The sequence below is a fragment of the Budorcas taxicolor genome, chromosome 2, assembly GCF_023091745.1.
Source record: "Budorcas taxicolor isolate Tak-1 chromosome 2, Takin1.1, whole genome shotgun sequence".
NCBI lineage: Eukaryota > Metazoa > Chordata > Mammalia > Artiodactyla > Bovidae > Budorcas > Budorcas taxicolor.
The window spans coordinates 5,842,481-5,862,742 of NC_068911.1; the positions used below are offsets into that span (position 1 = coordinate 5,842,481).

General features: G+C 50.9%; 1 pseudogene; it reads left to right on the forward strand.

Moving 5' to 3' along the window:
- Positions 1-979: 979 nt before the first annotated feature.
- Positions 980-20,262, forward strand: part of LOC128043637 (myosin-16-like) — a 40,005-nt pseudogene continuing 20,722 nt past the window's right edge.

Below are 20,262 nucleotides of genomic sequence, written 5' to 3' on the forward strand. Positions count from 1 at the left end.
ACCAGGGACTCACTTAGCATCTGCTAAAGCCTGTGGCCCTCTGCTCAGGTTAGTGTTTTTAAATGCACAAAATAAACTATGTAGGGTCACACAGGAAACCAGGGGTATTAAAATTCAGTTATCAAAATATTTTAAAAAATCAGTTTGTGATATAGCATTTCAAAGTGCTTTACTGTTAGTAGATTTAAATAATAACTTCTAACTGAGGGTCTCATGAGACCATCATTGCAAAGCTGAGATGAGTGTAAGTCATATTTAGAGATGCCTGCAGCCATGCTACCGTGAAAGGAGAATAGCTGTGATTTCTGTTGGGGATAGGCCTCAGTAGAGCAGGACTGTGGTGGCTTGTGGCCTCTGCTCAGACCTTACGGGAAAATGAAAACCAAATGGTAATTGTTTTCTCGTCCCATCGCATGGTTAAAAGTCCATGCTTTAACCTCCTTTGGTCTTTATCTTCTCCTCCATAACATCAAATGCCTGAACCCTACTTCACAGTCTTAGTGTGGGGGCATGTGGAACCACAGACGCAGAAGCGTTGTGTGATGGCTGGGAGTACACAACTCTGAGGAGTTATGAGTTTATTTGTTATTCTCAGTGGTATGTGTGTGCTTAGTCACTCAGTCGTGTTGGACTCTTTGCAACCCAGTAGACTGTAGCCCACCAGGCTCCTCTGTTCATGGGATTTTCCCAGCAAGAATACTGGAGTGGGTGGCCACTTCTACTCCAGGGGCTCTTCCTGACCCTCGCCTCTTGCATCTCCTGCATTGGCAGGTGGGTTCTTTACTACTAGCACCACCTGGGAAGCCATTAGTCTTGGTTATCAAGACCTAATAGCACCAAGACAATGAGAGTGACGTGAGAGAAGCAGCCCCCGCCTGGACAACAGTCTTGGCAAACCATCCTCTTTTTGCTCCAGCACCCAGGGAAGCCCTGGCCCTCACTGCTGTTTCTTTCCTGTTCCCCCCTTAGCTGAGCCACGATGCCCCGTGCATACAAAGGTGAATGTGGGGTGAATGTGGACCAGATGCCCTTCCTGGCACCTCCCGATAAGGGGAGGATCGAAGCCATGAACAAGCTCTCTGACATCAAGAGGTCCTGCTGGGTCAAGGATGAGAAGGAGGGCTTCACCGCTGGGGAGAACCAGTCTGAACAGGGTGACCCAGTCACCGTGAAGATGATCACCAACAAGCTGGGTGGGAAATGACCCTCAGGATGAAACTGAGCTTCAGGAGTGGTGGACCCCCAGGACTCAAGAGGCGGGGTGGCGAGAAGAGCTGATGCCTCTGAGTCCCCTGTGCTGGGTTCAGTGCAGACTCAACGACACTCAACCTGTGGGGCCCTAAGCAAAACACTTTCCCTCTCGGACCTTTGGTTTTCTTACAGTAGAGATTCCAGTGTGATGTGACGTGAAAGAATTTTGTATGCTTTGTGAAACTGAACGTGTGGAAGAGGTCGTAACGAGAGTTGCACGTGTGTGTGCGCTCAGTCGTGTCCGACTGACTCTGCAACCCCATGGACTGTAGCCCGCCAGGCTCCTCTGTCCATGGGATTCTCCAGGCAAGAATACTGAGTGGGTTGCCATGTCTTCCTCCAGGGGATCTTCCTGCCCAGAGATCAAACTTGCATCTCCTACCGCTCTTGCATTGGCAGGCAGACTTTTTACCACTTAAGCCCCTTGGGAAGCCCATCCCGAGAGTTACTTATCTTTAAAGCCCCAGACAGCTCATGTGTGGAATCAGTTTTCTGAGAGTGAGGAGGAGCATCCCAACAGGAGTGAGAAGGAGCATCCCATCCATCAGGAAACTGTGCTATGTGCCCATGCTGGTGTGAGGACTGTGAGACAGGACCTGGAATACCCTGGGCAACCCAGGTGAGCTCTCCAGTGTCATGAGCTACAGATGGTGGCATCGAGCCCGTTGCTGCGTGGTGGTGCTGAGCTGGGGCTGCCATGTCCTGGCTTGTAAGGATCCACCCCTAAACATTCAGGGGCTTTGCAGGTGGTCGTTAAACCTTTGGCATCCTGGTGTCAGCCAGGGTGGAAATGACAAAAGGTGCAAACCATGGATTTTTCCCCGTATAGCTGGTTTACTAGCACAGCTCTCTCTGTTGGTCCGCAGTGTGTCCAGCTATAAGGATTGACTTCAGAGAGTGGCTAGAAATTTTGATTTAGGAGATCCCTCACCTGGGGCACACTCCTGGGGAGGCACTGGATATTTTGCTTAATCCTTTTAATAACCTTATGGTAGTAGGATGTATGAACCCTGTTTTGCAGAAGAGTAAAGAGATTTTAGGTAACTTGCCTACAGCCACAAAGACAGTGAATGATGAATTCAGATTCAAAGCTTGCTGGATTTGGACTCACAGAGAACAAACTTAGGGTTGCCAGGTACAAGAGTCGGGGGAAGAGATAGGGAGTTTGGAATCAACATGTACACTCTGCTGTGTTTAAAACAGATGACAAATACTATATAGCACAGGGAACTCTACTCAACGTTACGTGGCAGCCTGGATGGGAGGGGAGTTTAGGGAAGAATGGATACGTGTATATGTGTGGCTGAGTCCTTTTGCTGTCCACTTGAAACTATCACAACATTGTCAATTGGCTACACTCCAATATAAAATTAAAAGTTTAAAAAAATAAAACTGATAAATCTAGAAAAAAAAAGAAAACAAAGCTTACTGTATCTGGCTCCAGCGTCCATGCCCCTTCTACAGCACCACCTCATCCTCCTCGTGGACTGCGGGGGGTGGGGAGTGCATGGGATCAGCGCTTGGTTAATTTCAGGGATAAGGGTACAGAGACCTTCCATGATCAGAACTTGCAATATCTAAGCTTTACTCTGTGCCTCGCCCCCCTTTGAGAGGAGTGGCCACAGGAAAAACGAGGCTACAGCTGGGGTCCAGTGGGTTTGAATAGGAAAGTCAAGATTAACATGCAAGAGAAGCATCCTTCTCAGAAGGGCAGGGCACCGCAGTGTTGCCAGGAATGATGGATGATGAGAGCGAAGCTCCAGAGGCCCCAGTTTGGGTACAGTTTAAGGACAATACAACTTCTGGGAGCATCTGCGGTAGACACGCATATAGCAGGGTTTAGGACAGAACAGATCGACTCATCCGGCTCTTAATGATAAACCCACAGAACTCCATTTCTCTGTTGGGGCTGAAAGACAAGTGTTTGCCTGTGGGCGAGGCCCAGAGATCAGGAAACTACCAGAAATGGACCCTGAATGAAATCTAGCTGGATTTACTGTGGGCGTGGTGACCATTACTGGGTGTATTTTCCAGAACCGTCAAGATTTCAAGTTATCTGCCTGTTGAACTCATAAATTATCAAAAGTCCCAGAAATCCCAGTAGGTGTTTGAGCCTCACATCTCAGGCTTCAGGCAGCGGAAAGATATTTGTTTTCTCGATCACGTGTCTTGAGCTTTGGTCCCAGATGCTGCCACATAAGAGCTGGTGCTAGTTTTCATTTACAGAGGAAAAGATGGGGTGCAGAGCAGGGATGGGAATTTGTTGTATTATTTTTACCCTAAAATATATATGGCTCATCGTTGTTGTCTTTTTGTGGGGGGTTTTTTGGTCTTGTTTGCTAGCTTGCTTTCAATTTTATCCTTCAAGGTGGTTTAGCGGGAGCAGGGGAATGTCTTTTTTTAATGGGATCATTCACTGCTATTTAGAAACCACCACTAATTCTCAAGGCAGAGGGCAAGAGTCACATCTCTGCACAGGGTCCCTGGGATCAAAGAGCAAGTTCAGCTACCAGAATGGACTTGGCTGAAAGAGCAGCACACTGGTCAGAGATGGTCTGAATATAGGGAGGGAACATCAAGGTCTTTTCACTTGCTGCCACTTCAGTCCATATAATCCTCCCAGCAACCAGCCAAGGAAGCCGCCGTCGTCCCTCCTTCAGAGGGGAGGCACCTAGAGCTCAGAGGGCTGTGGATGTTCCGCCCCGTTCCAAGTCGATGGGACGTGGCTGCACCGGGAGTTGGACCCACTGATCCAGTTTTTTTCTTGACGCGAGAGAGCAGTGGTACTCTGCCCGATGCTGCCATGGGGTTGAGACAGTACTGTGTCCTGATGCGTGTGCTGTGTTTTGACCCTCAGACGCTCATCGTGAAGAAACCTGACACCCAGCAGATAGATGAACCCTCCCAAATTCTACCAAGCCAGTGACATGGCGGACATGACCTTCCTGAACGAGGCCAGCTTCCTGGACTATCTGCGTCAATGCTACGTCAACACGAGGATCTGTGTAAGAGTCAGGGCCAGGGGGTGCGGAGGGGGTGGCTGCAGTTCGGCTCCTCTCCTCCCCAACAACCCATGCGTGTTATGTCTGGGACAAAGGCAGAGAGACCATGCTTTTGACGGATCAGAACTTCCACCTCGAGGCTTTGGCATCTCAGTGATGGTACGATCTCTGTGGGCAGCTGACACACCCTTTGCTGAGGCTGTCATCCAGAAGTGCTCCTCCTGACCCCATCTCAGCAAGCCCTCTAATCAAATCATCATTTCCCCCAGCGACGTCATACGGCTTCATTAAATGTCTTTCCCTGTCCGTCCATCCATCCTCCATCCATCCATTCACCTCTCCTTTCCCACCATTCTTCCATCTTTCATTTCTCCCTTCCTTCTATCCATCCATCCAACCATTCATTCATTCAACAAGTACTTTGCTAGGATCAGCACAGTGAGTTACCATCGGTCCCTTAACCGTCTTAGAAATCCTAAGACTCCCCAAAGGTGCTAGAGGGTAAACTCAAAATTGGGATATAAGGAAGTTTATGTGTCTGCCTCTCTAGATGTCTTTACTAGAAAGGAAAGAGGCAATCTGGTAGGACTGGGTGAGCTGGGGCCCCACTTCAAGGTCAGGGGACTTCCCTTCCCTGGTTTTGATGACAGTCAAGAGAGCTGCCGCTTGCTTCTTCCCCTTGCCCTATTTCAATACTGTTTCAGTTCCAGATTCAGACGTTCGGCAGCACCAGAGCTACAGGCGGTGCTGGAGGATCTCTGGAAAGCTCTTGGGGTCATTTGCTGGGGCCACAGGCTGGTGAGGCATCACTGGATTTCACTCTGGGAAGAGCCACGTCTGCAGCCTGGCTGAGCCTTGAGCTTGGGGGGGAAATGTCTGTGTGGGCTCAAGGCCAAGCTCAGGGCCTGGGCTTGCTCAGAGCCCCCCTGCAGCTGAGCCCTTGCTCCCAAGGGTGGCCACACCACGACTCTGAGCTAAGGGACTTCAGGCTCTGTGGAGAGTGGCCTGAGGGACCAGGGCAGGAGTCTCCTCTTAAATCCAAACACCTCGGTTGAACCACTGAAAACCTGGGGTAGGCAGGGCAGCTGCCCTCTCGTGTCCCTCCTGCAAGGGTGGTGGGGGACCTCTCTTTTTCATTCTGGCCCAAACAGGGACAGAACTCGCTTCTGGTCTGCTCTCTCTGCCCCACCCAACCCCCAAGACAGGGCTGGAGGGAAAGAGCGTCTCAGTGGCTGGACCCTGGATGAGACACAGTGTGTCATCCTCTTGCGTCTTTACGTGGGTTCTCTGCCTCTTTTCTTTGCTCCTCTTTCTTTGGGTTGCTTTCTATTTAATAAGGTTCCTTTTTAAAATGCAATATAATGCAGCTCTGCTAAGGAGAAGCTGGGGGTGTGTCTCCCCACTTGGACCAAAATGGAAACTTTTTGAGTTGACATGAAAAGAGGCAGAGAGTGGAGGCACAAGAGGTCAGTGTGAATGTCCACCAGGAGAAGTTTGGGACCCATGGATTTGGCCATTTTCTGCCCTCAAATAATTTCTTTCACTACTTCATTGGTTTTTCTGATTTTTTTTTTTAAATGGGATGATTTCCTGAAAAAATTGCCATAGGGTAAGAGTATGTTCTTAAGAGTAGACCAATCCCTGTTGCCCACCAGCTGGTGGATTGTGTCCACGAAGTAAGAACTCCATGAACTGTCATGGAAAACCTTCCCCATGAAGTAAATCCAAAAATCAAGATATAAAAGAGTATCATGTATCATTTCTATGCTAAATCTAAAATACGACAGAAATGAACATGTCTACAAAACAGAAAGCAACTCATAGACATAGAGAACAGACTTGTAGTTGCCAAAGGGGATGGGTACGGGGTGGGACAGGGAAGGAGCAGGACTTGAGGATTAGCACATGCAAGCTATTATCTATGGGATGGGTAAACAACACGTTTCTACTGGACGGTATAGATAACTATGTTCAATATTCTGTGATAACCATAACGGAAAAGATGATGGAAAAGAATATATCTGTATAACTGAATCACTTTGCCGTACAGCAGAAATGAACACCACATTGTAAATCAACCATACTTCAAAAAAACTTTTTTCCGTTAAAAAAATAATCAGTATCGTAGAAAACAATTGTTTGCTTTAACAACAAGGTGAGGGGACAAGAACGTCTCTCTGGGTTTGTTTGTATACTATGAGAAAGGGATATTAGAAACCAACACGGTGCTTCCTTCTGGGAGGAAGAGGCGGGCGCTGAGCAGCTGGGGGACTTTTTGCTGCATATTTGTCCATAGAAATGATTATGTTATCAAGTCAGATACTGGGGTTGGCCAAAAAGGTCGTTCTGGTTTTTCCATAGGATGTTACCAAAAAACTCTAATGAAATTTCGGCCAACCCAATAATTAAACCAAAAGAAAATGAAACAGATACATATTAAAGAGAAGCCTGGTTTTACCTACTGGATAAAGACTCAGACATAGATTCTGGCCTCAGAGAGAGCATCACAGAATCTTTCCAGGCTGGCAGGGTGCTCCAGCCAGGATACTCTGTGACGGGCTGGGGTCCGGAGGAAGAGGGTGTCGGGAGAAGGGCCAGCTGATCCTCTTCCTTTCCTCTCACCAGACCTACTCGGGCTTGTTCTGCATTGCACTCAGCCCCTACCGGTGGCTGCCCATCCACGGGGCCTGTGTGGCCAACATGTACAAAGGCAAGAAGTGTGCATGGAGATGTCATCCCACCTCTTCTCCATTTCGGACAGCACCCACCACGACAGGCTCATGGGTGCATGTTGGGGTGGAGGTAGGAGGGGGCCGCCGGCAGAGTCATGGCAGGGCTAGAAAAAGCCCTTTGCCGCCGGGGCTCCAAATGCATAAGACCCCCGTGCTACCCAGTCCCAGCCTTGATCCCTCGTTACCCACTGAAAATTTTTTTTTAATATTGCTCGGTGAGTGCACTTGGTAAGTACCAACCCTACCTCACATCCCATCTCATTTAAGCATCACAAAAACATGGGATAACAAGCTAAATAGTGTCCAGAGCTCAAGTCAACCCTTAACCATTCCCTACGCCATCTTCGCCGTACAGTACAAAGTGATTTTTATTAATGTTACTCTTTATCTTTATGTTGCTTATAACTAGGCAGTTTTCTGGGATGGGGCTGGTAAATTCTTGGGCCCTTCGGTAAGGATGTGGGCTGCAGCAGCAGGCATGTAGCCTCGGACCTGACAGGATCCTAGCTCTTCTTCGTCTGTGGGCCACTGCAGCAACGCTGCAAGCCGGGCAGGATGCAGGGAGATGCAGGCGGCATGGCTAGGGTGACGCCAAATGTTGAGTTTCTAAGTGTTTTCTAATTACATCTTCCTGTTGACAGGTCCCTCCCTACAGAGCGTGAAAATCAGTCTATGCTAATCACAAAAGTGTCCCTCCTGCCTCTCAGTCTATAGACATGTAATTAGGTCTGTGCCTTACACATGTAATTAAGCCTTCTTATAATTAATTGGGGGGACTTCATATGGAAATCTGCAGGCTGCGAACGAGTGGGCTTAGCAGGGTAAGGCTGCGTCTGCTAAACTGAGTCAGGGTGAGGGGTTTCGGGGCCCAAGTCCCCTCCTGCCCCACCCTGTCTGCCCCGATGGCTGGGATGTGAAGATGCCCAGCCTGGACCTTTCATCACTTCGCCTCTCTGCAGACACTCCCCTCTCTGCCTTTCACTTACCTGCTCCCGCTCCCCGCCTGCAGTGGAGAATCTGGTGCCGGCAAGACCGAGAACACGAAGAAAGTCATCCAGCACTTTGGCGACATCGGAGGAACTGATAAACAGTCCTCGGATGGGAAGGTAGGGCCGTAGGGGACACTTGGGGCCTCTGGGTCCAAACAGCAGAGCCCTGTGACCCTCACAGCTGCTCTCTGGGTTAGGGCCACTTTACAGATGAGGAGATGGTAGCTGAGAGATAAGCGACTTGGGCAGAGTCCCATAGAGAGAAGGTGGCTGCAGACCTGGATCTGACCCATTGGACGGACTCTGATGCCCCAGGCCACGTCTGCCCTTAGAAGTGCTGTGCCAGAGCCCCTTGTGCTTGGCAGGGAAGAGAGGGGCCCGCCAGATCCTGGTTAAGCTGCTTCTGCAGGCCCTGGCAGCCCCATGGCTCAGGGAGCACTAGCTGGGCCAGTGACAACTGTAAAAAGCCAACAGAGGGGAAAGGAAGACTTTGGAGGAGCATCAGGGGTACCCAGGGAAGGGTTTCAAGGTTCACATAGGAGTCTCTCCACCAAGAGCAAAGGAAAGAAACAGCAGCTAAGAATCAAAGCCTGTCATCTGGCAGGGGGGCTCCGGCAGGGGCTGCAGGGGGACAGTCCTCAGGCGGTAGCCCTCCTCCCAGGTCCCCTCCAGTCCCACTCTCCCCGCCTCCCCAAGGCCGTGCCCCTCCTGGGTTCCTGGCACATACACCACTGTCATTTGAAAGCCCTGGCTTCCCAGGCAGCAGCCGACAGGCCAGCCCACCTTGTGTTTCTCTCTGGGCCAGGGGTCCCCGGAGGATCCAATCATCCAGGCAACCCTGTGCTGGAGGCACCAGAAACAATAGCTCCTACTGCTTTGTCAGTGTGACGGCGGCAGGGGTGGCCCCAGGGTGGCGGGACAGGCTTTACCACCTCGCCCCAAGCGAGGAGATCAGGGCTGACTAACCCTCACCAATGGGATGACCCAAGTCCCAGCATCTCCTTCCCAGAGATTGTTATCCGTCAGGAACTTCCCTGGCGGTCCAGAGGTTAAGATGCCACACTGCCAATGCAGGGGACATAGGATCACTCTCTGGTCAGGGAGCTAAGAAGCCCCACAAGTCGTGTGGCACGGCCCCCAAATATTAATAACTAAAATGGTTCATAATAAATAATGCTTTAAAAAACAAAAAAAATAGTCCAGTTCAGTATTTAAATCCAGGGGCTTGAGCGCAGAGAAGTGGGCACACAGTGATGGAAGGATCAAGAAGACAAAATAGGAACCCAGAGATCGCAGCGGCTGGAGGCTGAACCCCCACCCCACCCAGGGGCCCCAGGGCTGGCGGGATGCGGGAGAGGCGCTGTCCCCAGGGCCCTGGTGACCCTGAAGCCTTTCTGGCAGGAGCTGGGTCACGGATGGAGCTCAGTAGATCTGCTGCGCCTTTCCCTGCTGACCCCGTATCTCCTGCTGGAGCCTCTCACTGCCTGGGGAAGAGAGCTGGGCAGGGAGGCGGTGAGGATAAAAGGTGGTGGAGATACCGAGACTCCTGTTCCAGGAGAGTTTGTCCTTGACTGACCTGACGTCTCTCCATAACAAGGCGTGGTACAGCACCCTCCGTGTGTCAGTCAGCTCAGTTGCTCAGTCGTATCTGACTCTGTGACCCCATGGACTGCAGCACGTCAGGCCTCCCTGTCCATTGCCAACCCCTGGAGCTTACTCAAACTCGTACCCATTGAGTCGGTGATGCCAACCAACCATCTTATCCTCTGTCGTCCCCTTTCTCCTCCTGCCTTCAATCTTTCCCAGTGTCAGAGTCTTTTCTAATGAGTCAGTTCTTCGCATCAGGTGGCCAAAGTATTGGAGTTTCAGCTTCAGCATCAGTCCTTTCAGTGAATATTCAGGACTGACAACTCCCACCGCGTCTGCCTAGGGTGGAATTCCGGAGAGTTCTAGCCTCTCCTGCAGGGCAGCCCTCTGCTCCATTAGATGCCCCAAAATTGCAGGCTACCCCCAGACCCTAGGTTTAGCTCCAAGACCTGTCCGCTTCCTTCTCTGCCTGTCCAAGTGGGAAATCCACAACTCCACGTACACCACCTCTGGCCCAGCCACCTTCCTGCAGTGCCCTTATAATTTGGAATGGGGCAGGGCGGGAAGGGCAGGGAGGATCAATGAGTGACCGCAGCCAGTGAGTGACCAGGTGGCAAGCTTGGTCTGGAGTGCCACACGTGTTCCCACATGACCCTCCCCGCCCAGGGCAAGTTCATCCAGATCCACTTTGGAACTACAGGCAAGCTGGCAGGAGCTGACGTCGAGAGCTGTGAGTCAGGCTTTTTTCAGAGGGTTCTTGGGGGCAGGACCAGCTACCATTATGGGGTGCAGCGCACAGTGAAAGCAAGGGCCCCTTGTTCCAAAAGGACTGAGAATTTCCAAACAACAGCAGAGGGACTCAAGCGTGGGGCCCTGCTGAGCACAGCCTGGATCACACGCGGGAGGTCAGCCCTACTCCCAGGCCCCCCACCCTCAGGAGCCAGCCCCTTGCCCTTCCCATGGGTCTAGGGGAGAGGGAAGAGGACCCATGCCTGGACGTGGCACTGGGCTTTATGGGGAGGGGAGCCCTGCCTGCCACAGAGAATGGGCTGAACTCATGGGCACACTGGCTTCTTCTTTTCCAGAGCTCTTGGAGAAATCTCGCGTCATCTCACAGCAAGCAGACGGAGCTACCACATTCTAACAGGAAGCCCGAGCTTGTCGGTAAAGATCTTCACGTCTCTCTCATTGTCTCTTAACTGCTTTTCCACTGTTTCCAATAATGAAAGAATTTCCTGTGCATGGAGGGGTTCTGTGGTTCTACACAAATCTGTTCAGTTGAGAATTATGTGAAGAGGTTACAGGGAAGTTTCTCAAAGTTCTACTCACACCCACCTTCACAATAGCCTAAGACGCTTCACACCATTGCTGGCCCATTTCACAGATGAGGCTTTGAGATGCCATGGTTGAGATACAGACCTAGGGTCTAGGATTTTAGACCCACCTGCCTTCTCCCCTGATTCCTTGTCTGGGTTTCCCAAGTGACTCAGTGGTAAAGAATCTGCCTGCCAATTCAGGAGACACAGAAAACGCAGGTTCAATCCCTGGGAAAAGCAAATGGCCAGCCCACTCCAGTCTTTTTGCCTAGAAAATCCCATGGACAGAGGAGCCTGACAGGCTACAGTCGATGGGGTCGCAAAGAGTCAAACACGATTGAGCAACTGAGGACACATGCACGCCGTCCATATCTTGGTCAGACAGCAGCAGAGAGGTCAGCCCAGGACCACTGCGTGTGGACATAGTCCTGTGCACAGTTCAGCAAGCAGACTGCTTTCACGCTCTCAGTTGGATGCCCTTGTGCAGGCAACAACCTACTCAACTGTTCATGGCAGACCTGCTCAGAATCTAAGGTCCAGAGAGATGAAGACTCGGTCTTCCACATACACACCTCTTTTCCCAGCCAGAGACAAGGGCATTGAATACCACCCCTACCCACATACATGGGTTTTATTTGTGTTGGAAACAGTGTACTTTTAAATTAATATATGCCATTTTGAAATTGGAAGGTGTCACATAAAAACCGAACTTCTGGTTTCTCTGGAATAGCAGGACATCCGGTAGGCATGGCTTTCCCTGGCACGTGGCACGAGTCAGGGAAGTTGAGTGGTAGTGGGCCCTGCAGATGGAGCGCAAGCTCTCCTGTTTACCACACTCCCCACCAAGCCCTACTGCCTTCCTGACCCGGGTGCAGAGTGGCAGGCACCACTCATCTTCCTTCTTGGGCTGTAGTTTTTCTCAACAGTAGAGAGAAAAAGAAAGGACAGTATGTCTTGCACCCATGTCTGTTCCAAAAGTGAAAAAGACAGAACAAGACGGGCACACATTTGAAGAAAAATAGAAGCGAGTGTATTTCTTTGTAAAAGTGACAACATCCCTATGTAAGTGATTGTCTTTGGGTTACCTTCTGCCTTTGAGCATGACCTGCTCTTTACAGGAGAGAGAATGGAGAAAGATATGCATTCATTTATTCCAGAAAACATCTACTAGTTATCTACTAGGTGCCAGGTCTTGGACCAAGTGACAAACGGCACAACCACATTCCTGAGACCCTCCTGTCACTCCAAAGCTCCTCATGTGTCTCATTCAAGCCCCTCGATGAGTCCAGGCCACCTTAAGGGGCATGGAGCACGTTGTATTCAGCTTTGTAACCGCCACAATGACACCATCATACCTGGCACAGGGAGGCATTAAGAGATACAGGTTAAAAATTAAAAAGAAGGGACTTCTCTGGCATTCCAGTGGGTAAGACTTCGCCTCCCAATGCAGGGGGTGTGAGTTTGATCCCTGGTCAAGGAGCTAAGATCTTGTATGCCTCAGGGTCAAAAAGCCAAACCAAACAGAAGCAATATCGTGACACATTCAACAAAGGACTGAAAACTGGTCCACATCAAAAAAATTAAAACTAAAAAGAAGAAAACCACACGTCACCAGCCCGCTAACCTGCTTTCTTGCAGAAAGCCTGCTGCTGGTCCCCAACCCGAAGGAGTACCACCGGGTGAGCTAGGGCGTCACTGTGGTGCGTAGCATGGACGATGGGGAGGAGCTGCAGACGTGAGTGGGTGGGCATAGCCAGCGAAAGACGGGGAAACTCTGGGGCCCTGCAGGCACTGCCGTCTGAACTGGGTGGGGCAGGGTCAGAGGGGACACGCAGAGTTGCCAGGCAGCAGCCTGGATTCTCCTGTGGAGATTGCTGGGGTTGCAGCCTCTGTTTTCCCCAAGCCTGTCGCAGAGAGCAGCATTTCTCTCTGCAGAGTTGAACTGTTAACTCGACAGGGACTGGCGGGGCAGTCTACTCCACGTTTCTCCTCCTCCCCAGCCCAGCGAGACGTCACCTTCTAGTCCTGCCAGTTCCCATGGCACCTCTCTCCTCCTCTGTGACGCCGAGCACCTGGGGCTTCCTTTAGAATACTGTGTAACTCTCTCTTTTTTGACAAAAGAATCAAATCCTGATGCATCTTTGCCTTCCCCTTCTCTCAGGACCCAGCAAGGAGCCTATACAGTGATAATGGTGGGGATTAATACACTATTTCCCGTTTGTTCCTATCACTCTGGTTTATCTTTATGACCACCTACAGGCCCCATTTTGCAGATGACTACACTGAGGCCAGAAGGTTAAATGAATACAAGGACTGCCTTGCACAGCATCTGGCCTGGGCTCCTTGGAGGAAAGGCTCGCCCTGGCCAGGGTCTGTCTGGCCCATTGGTGCCACCTCATGGGGGCCTCCAATCTGAGGAACAGGAAGCCAGGAGCTCCTTGGTGTTGCTCCCCGCCCGCCCCCCGGGAGGCCTTGCAGGAAGCCTTTGATGAGCTGGGTCTCAGTGCCGAGAAGATCGGCGTGCATAAGCTGACTGGGGGGCATCACGCACCTCGGCAACACGAAGTTCAGGCAGAAGGCCAGAGAGGAGCAGGCCGAGGTGGGCACCACAGAGGGTAGGCGCCGGGCGGGGGCTGCGCGGGGAGGGGGTGGCCAGCAGCGGGGGCAGGGGAGGCTCAGGACTCTCCAGGGCTTCCTGCGCGTGTCAGAGGCCCTCAGTAAACTAAGGATGCTCCTTTAACACCAGATGTCAAGAGCCACGAAAGGCAGGACAGAGTCAGAGGCATAATTTTGGTTTCTATATCACTTTGCCGCTTGACCTTGAGCAAGCGAGTGTGGAAACTTATCAGACTTCTGTTTTCTTTCTTTCCCCAATATTCCTAAAGTTTTTAAATGAAAATATAGGTGATGTACAATATTATGTAAGTGTACACTATAGTGATTCACAATTTTTACACATTATACTCCATTTATAGTTATTATGAAATATTGCCTATGTCTTTTCTGTGCTGTACAGTAGATCCTCGTAGCTTATTTTATACCTAACAGTTTGTTCCTCTCACTCCGCTCCTCCCTCTTGCCCCTACGCCCTTCCCTCTCCACACTGGTCGCCACTAGTTCCTTCTCTGGATCTGCGAGTCTGCTTCTTTTAGGTTACACTCACCAGTTTGATATATTAGATTTCACGTACCAGTGGTCTTTAGCTGTCTGACTGATTTCACTGACCATAATGACCTTCCAGTCCTCCCACACGGCTGCAGATGGCAAATTTTCGTTCTTTTTCACGGCTGCATAGCATTCCATCGTGTATCTCTGGCACAGCTTCAGACCCCAGTTTTCTCGATGGCAGCGTGGGCAGTCTCCCCCTCTCTCCCCATAACCCCTTCTCTAAACACAATAGACAGGGGCTGGGGTTCTCCAGGGCAGGGCACCATCTTTCACTCCCCTGCTTTTTCTTTCCCTGCTCAGTGGCCGACAAAGTTGCCCACCTCACAGGTCTCAACTTTAGGGAGCTCCAGAAGGGCATCACCAGGCCGCAGGTCAAAGTAAGTGATGAGTTTGTGCAGAAGGGCCAGAACATGGAGAAGGGCCAGAACTCCGTCGGGGCCCTGGGCAAGACCATGTACGACAAGATGTTCAAATGGCTGGTGGTCAGGATCAGCAAGACCTTGGATGCCAAGACGCAGAGGGAGTTCTTCAGTGGGATGCTAGACGCTGCCGGCTTCGAGATCTTTCAGGGGTATCTGGCCTCACTCTGCCGTAGTCACCCTCCTTTGATAAGAGCCTTTTCACCAAGCTTCTCTCGCTTCTCACCTTCGACCTAGGGCCAGCCAGTCTCAGTCTGCTCCTGGCTCTCCGGCTTCTGGCCTCCAGAAGGTTCCATCTTCATGTATTGGCACCAAGTCACAACAGGTAGAATGAGCAGTGTGCTGGCTGGAACCGGCCTGTCCCAGCTCACCAGAGCTGATTGGGGGAATTTTTAGGAATTCTGAGAGCTGGTCGACACCCTGTTGATAACATGTCCATGGTGCATTTACATGGCCAATACTACAAACCAGGAGCTTTTTTTTGAGAGAGAGAGCTGATTTATCAGCACAGCACTGGTGGTCCCTGTTTCTTGCCCAGACAAATGAGACTCAGGTCTCATCACAAGACGAGTGTTGTGGATGAGGAAGATTTTGCCTTCATGATTATGAGTCAGGAGACCCAGTTCTGGACTCGGGTTGGCCACCAACCAGCTATGTGGCCTTTGGACAGTGGCTACCCCTCTCTGAGCCTCAGCTGTCTCAACTCTAAAATGAGCCAGCCGGAGGTGATGACCTCTAAGGTTCACTCCAGCTCTGCTTTCCTATTATTCCAGGACTTCTGTTAGCCACAGCTGGGGTTTTAAAAAATAATTTAGCCCCATTTCTATCGGGCTTCCCTAGTGGCTCAGCTGGTAAAGAATTCACTGGTGATGCAGGAGACTCCCAGGAGATGCTCTTCCTGGGTCAGGAAGAGCACCTGGGAAGGGATAGGCTACCCACTCCAGGATTCTTGGGCTTCCCGGTGGCTCAGCTGGTAAAGAATCTGCCTGCAATGTGGGAGACGTGGGTTCGATCCCTGGGTTGGGAAGATCCCCTGGAGAAGGGAAAGGCTACCCACTCCAGTATTCTGGCCTGGAGAATTCCACGGTCTATATAGTCCTTGGGGTTGCAAAGAGTCGGATGCAACCCAGTGACTTTCACTTTCACTTTCACTTTCTCTCGGGATCTGGAAGGCTAATTTGGCTGCTGTCTACAATAGAATCATTTAATTCAATAGGTGGAAAGGGCCTTAGACAGAGTCTCAAACTGTGTTGCCTGGAGTCCTGGGCAGCTGCCAATGGCCAGCCGGGTGGGGCTGGAAAGGGAGGAAAGCGCCTGCACCAACAGCGGGTGTGTGCAGTAGACAAACAGGGCTGGACTCCCAGCTCCGCCACTTCCGGGTCCCCATCTTTAATGGGGTCACCGATCATTCTTGCAGATACTTAGCCAGCGTCTGACACACGTACATGCTCGACGCAGGTGACTCTGTAACCACAACGGCCCCTCTCCTCTGACCCGTTTTTCATAAGAGCCCTTCATGTGGGCTTTCATTCAGAGCAAGCAGTCTCTGGTTTAAAAAACAAATGAATAAAAAGGCTTGCAAATCCCTCAGTTATCATCAAGGAAGCCGGGGTCTTCAATGGGAGGCTCTCCTCCCTGGAAAAGTCACCAAAAACAGGCTGTGGGGACTTCCCTGTGGTCCAGTATGCTCTGTGAGATGGTCTAGTTAAGACTCTGTGTCCAGCTGTCACAGAACCCGAAAGGCCCTCATGCTAGAGCTTTGGGAACAAGCATTGCCCTCTTCTAGGAGTCTGCTTCAGAAATCCAGACCTTCCATGGGAGAGGAATATTTAGTCACTAAGGGGATTTGTGAGCTCCTTTTTCTGGTGGGAAGAAACCTAGAACCACATGAGGCCCCGGGTTGCCAGGAGTGTCCCTGAGAAGGAAGAGCAGATAAAAGAGAATTAAACGTGGGGAAGACAGGTGTCATTGATGTCACCGTTTTTCTGAGAATCAAGTCTGCCTGGCACCTGGGATTGGCATTTGGGGAGCGATGTGGCCCCCTAGAGCTGTCAGTCTTCCCTTCTCTTGGACCCGATGAATTCTAGCCTCGTTCAGGTCTCACTGGCCATGGCATTCGAAGACCATGGGAAACCAGACTGTGCCCAGAGGTGCTGCCCAGTTCTGCATCCTGGCTGGCCACATCGGGTGCGGGCACCCCTCCCACCAACCCCAGGCCAGCGACAGTCAGCTCGTTGGCCTCCTCTGATGCCATCCACTCCCCTTTCCTTCCAGCCCATGGGCATCTTCTCCATCTTCCCCAAGGCCACGAATGCCACATTCAAGGCAGCCCTGTACAACAACCACCTGGGTAAGTCCAGCAACTTCCTAAGCCCAAGGTGCACAAGAGCGAGGGGCCCAAGGCCCACTTCGAGCTCGTCCACCGTGCAGGCGCCGTGAGTACCTCCCCTGGGGGGCCACCTGCCCAGTACCTCCACCTCCCACACAAGGAAGTCCATCCTGCCATGCCCTCCCTGAGGCTTCCTGCCTTCTGCTGACATGGCCATCATCTAACAGGGTGACCAGCTGATTGACATGGCCTCCCACTCCTACTTCCTCCTCACTTCTCTCTCTGGGAGTTCCAAAGCAACGTAGCCAAGAACGCCCTCAGACCTGCCAGGGCCATGCCACTGTCCATGGCCCTCCACTTGATCTTGGTCAGAAATAGTAACACTTGCAGGGGATTAGGACTCTGCCCTTCCAATAAATTGTGGAAAATTCTGAAAGAGATGGGAATACTAGACCATCTGATCTGCCTCTTGAGAAACCTGTATGCAGGTCAGGAAGCAACAGTTAGAACTGGACATGGAACAACAGACTGGTTCCAAATAGGAAAAAGGAACATGTCAAGGCTGTATATTGTCACCCTGCCATTTAATTTATATGCACAGTACATCATGAGAAACGCCAGGCTGGATGAAGCACAAGCTGGAGTCAAGATTGCTGGGAGAAATATCAATAACCTCAGATATGCAGATGACACCACCCTTATAGCAGAAAGTGAAGAAGAACTAAAGAACCTCTTGATGAAAGTGAAAGAGGAGAGTGAAAAAGTTGGCTTAAAGTTCAACATTCAGAAAACTAAGATCATGGCACCTGGTCCCATTACTTCATGGCAAATAGATGGGGAAACAGTGGCAAACTTTATTTTGGGGGACTCCAAAATCACTACAGATGGTGACTGCAGCCATGAAATTAAAAGACGCCTACTCCTTGGAAGAAAAGTTATGACCAATCTAGACAGCATATTAAAAAGCAGAGACATTACTTTGCCAACAAAAGTCTGTCTAGTCAAGGCTATGGTTTTTCCAGTAGTCGTGTATGGATGTGAGAGTTGGACTATAAAGAAAGCTGAGCACCGAGGAATTGATGCTTTTGAACTTTGGTGTTGGAGAAGACTCTTGAGAGTTCCTTGGACTGCAAGGAGATCCAGTCAGTCCACCCTAAAGAAAATCAGTCCTGAATATTCATTGGAAGGACTGATGTTGAAGCTGAAACTCCAATACTTTGGCCACCTGATGCGAAGAACTGACTCTTGAAAAGACCCTGATGCTGGGAAAGATTGAAGGTAGGAGGAGAAGGGGACAACAGAGGATGAGATGGTTGGATGGCATCACCGACTCAATGGACATGAGTTTGAGTAAACTCTGGGAGATGGTGATGGACAGGGAGGCCTGGCGTGCTACAGTCCTTGGAGTCACAAAGAGTCTGACAAGACTGAGCAACTGAACTGAACTTCCATTGCAGGGGGCATCGGTTCAATCCCTGGTTGAGGAACTAAGGTCCCACATACCTTGCAGCATAGTCAAAAAAAAAAAAAGAAAAAGAAAAAGAAATAACACTTGCAAAAAGAAGAAAAAAATTCCATCAGCCCAATCAATTATTCCCCAGTTGATTGACTCATCCCTCCGACAGTTCATGGCCTCTGAACTAGGAAAGCAACATCGATAGAGTGGCTTTTGCACTCATGACAAACCTAGTCCTTGGGGAAGAGGGAAATTAAGTGCAGCCAGGACTCAGGTATGTCTGAATAATTGACAGGGGAGGCAAGCAGTGTTGCAGTCAATGCCAGTGCCTCCGGTTGCCACAGCATTGGTTGATCCTCTGTGAATTTAGCTTCGGGGAAATGGCAGGCTTAGGACCGAGCTGTCAGGAAAGCTGCTGTTTGACTGGGCATCACAGCCAAGCTTTTATGATCTCCACAACGATGACGATGCTCATTACTGGCCAAAGGGACTGTGCCGCTGCCCAGAGTGGGCTTGGGGCCGAATTGAGGTGCTGCACCCCACCCCCTAAGATGAAATGAAGAGGGCTCCGTGTTTGTAGCAATGGGACATCCCAAGTCAACGGGGCCTGTGCACTTCCAAGAAGGCTCTAAGGTGGGGCCTGGAGGTGACGAATGTCATACACCATGTAGCAGAAGGAGAGCCCAAAGGTGCTGGCTTCTCATCTGCATCCCTAGGTTCTCCATGCTCAGGGGAAGGATCTGAAAGGTGCCTTCCTCTTTGCCTCTCCAGCTGGGGCCACCTGGCAAAATGGGAACCAGACATCAGTGTATGTCCAATGACTTTGGCCCTTGGCACTGGATGGATGGAGCCCTGCTCCCACCAGGCAATGTGGCAGGGAGTGGGGGCTGGAGGGGAGCTGTGCTTCTTAGCTTCTCAGCAAGGAGAGAACAGATGCCTTTGTAGGGAGTTCTTCACGTGGCTCAGGATTCCACGGGTCAAGGCCAATAGCAGAGCCTGAGGTAAGATAAGCCATCCTGGGTAGAAGGAGACCCAGGGATTGGGAAGGCTCAGAGTGACCAGCAAAGCCAGACATGCAAGAGAAGGTCACACCTGGCAGAGAGTAACTGGGGAACCCTGGTGTGTGGGCACAGCTCAGAGATGGGTGCCCTACACAGGCAAACTGCAAATGCCCAAGATGTGGGGCTTCTGGGACATCCTAGGACTCCAGGCAAATCATCAGGACAAAAACTGAAGCCCCGGGAGACGCTGCCGAGGATCTGGCTGTGAGGTCTGAAAGGTGGCCCTGGGACTGAAATGTAACCACTGGTATCTGCCTTCCTCCAGGTGGGTTACAACATCACGGGCTGGATAGAGAAGAACAAAGAAAGACCCCCTGAATGAGTCAATGGTGGGCTCGTTCTAAAAGTCGAGCCTGGGGATCCCAGCCCAGGCTCAGGATCAAAGAAGAGGGGTCTCCAGGCATGGCTGCCCCCTCGTGTGTCTAGTCTCTCTGTGCTGATGCCCTTTAGTGACCAGGAGAAGAAGAAAGAAGAAAACCAAACTCTCGTATTCAATTATTGTTGAATAAATGAACAAATAGTGAATGAATGAATAACAAGTTGCTTGAGATTGTCTATGGATGTCAGTGCAATGAAGAGACGCAGAAGCATCCTGGGAGCTTCCATCAGCCGACTCGATCACGGGGCCCACACCACCTCTAAGGGGAGCAATATTGCTTCGGAGAAGCGGACACCGAGATGCACTGTGCTTATTACCTGCTTCCCGCTCTCCTATCTGAGCCAAATGTCAAGCCCAGCCCTGCCTCCTACCCTGCTGAGGTCCTGTGGCCCCAGGGGAACACCCAACAGGGCCACTACTCAGAGGGACAAGAACTGCAAATATTCTTGGGCTCGGAGGTGTGCTCGCCACCAACATGCAATTCCTCTGGATAGTCTGTGGGCTCCTCTCCCCACGCAGTGGCAGCAGCAAGCCCCACATCTTGGGCATTTGCAGTTTGCCTGTATAGGGCAC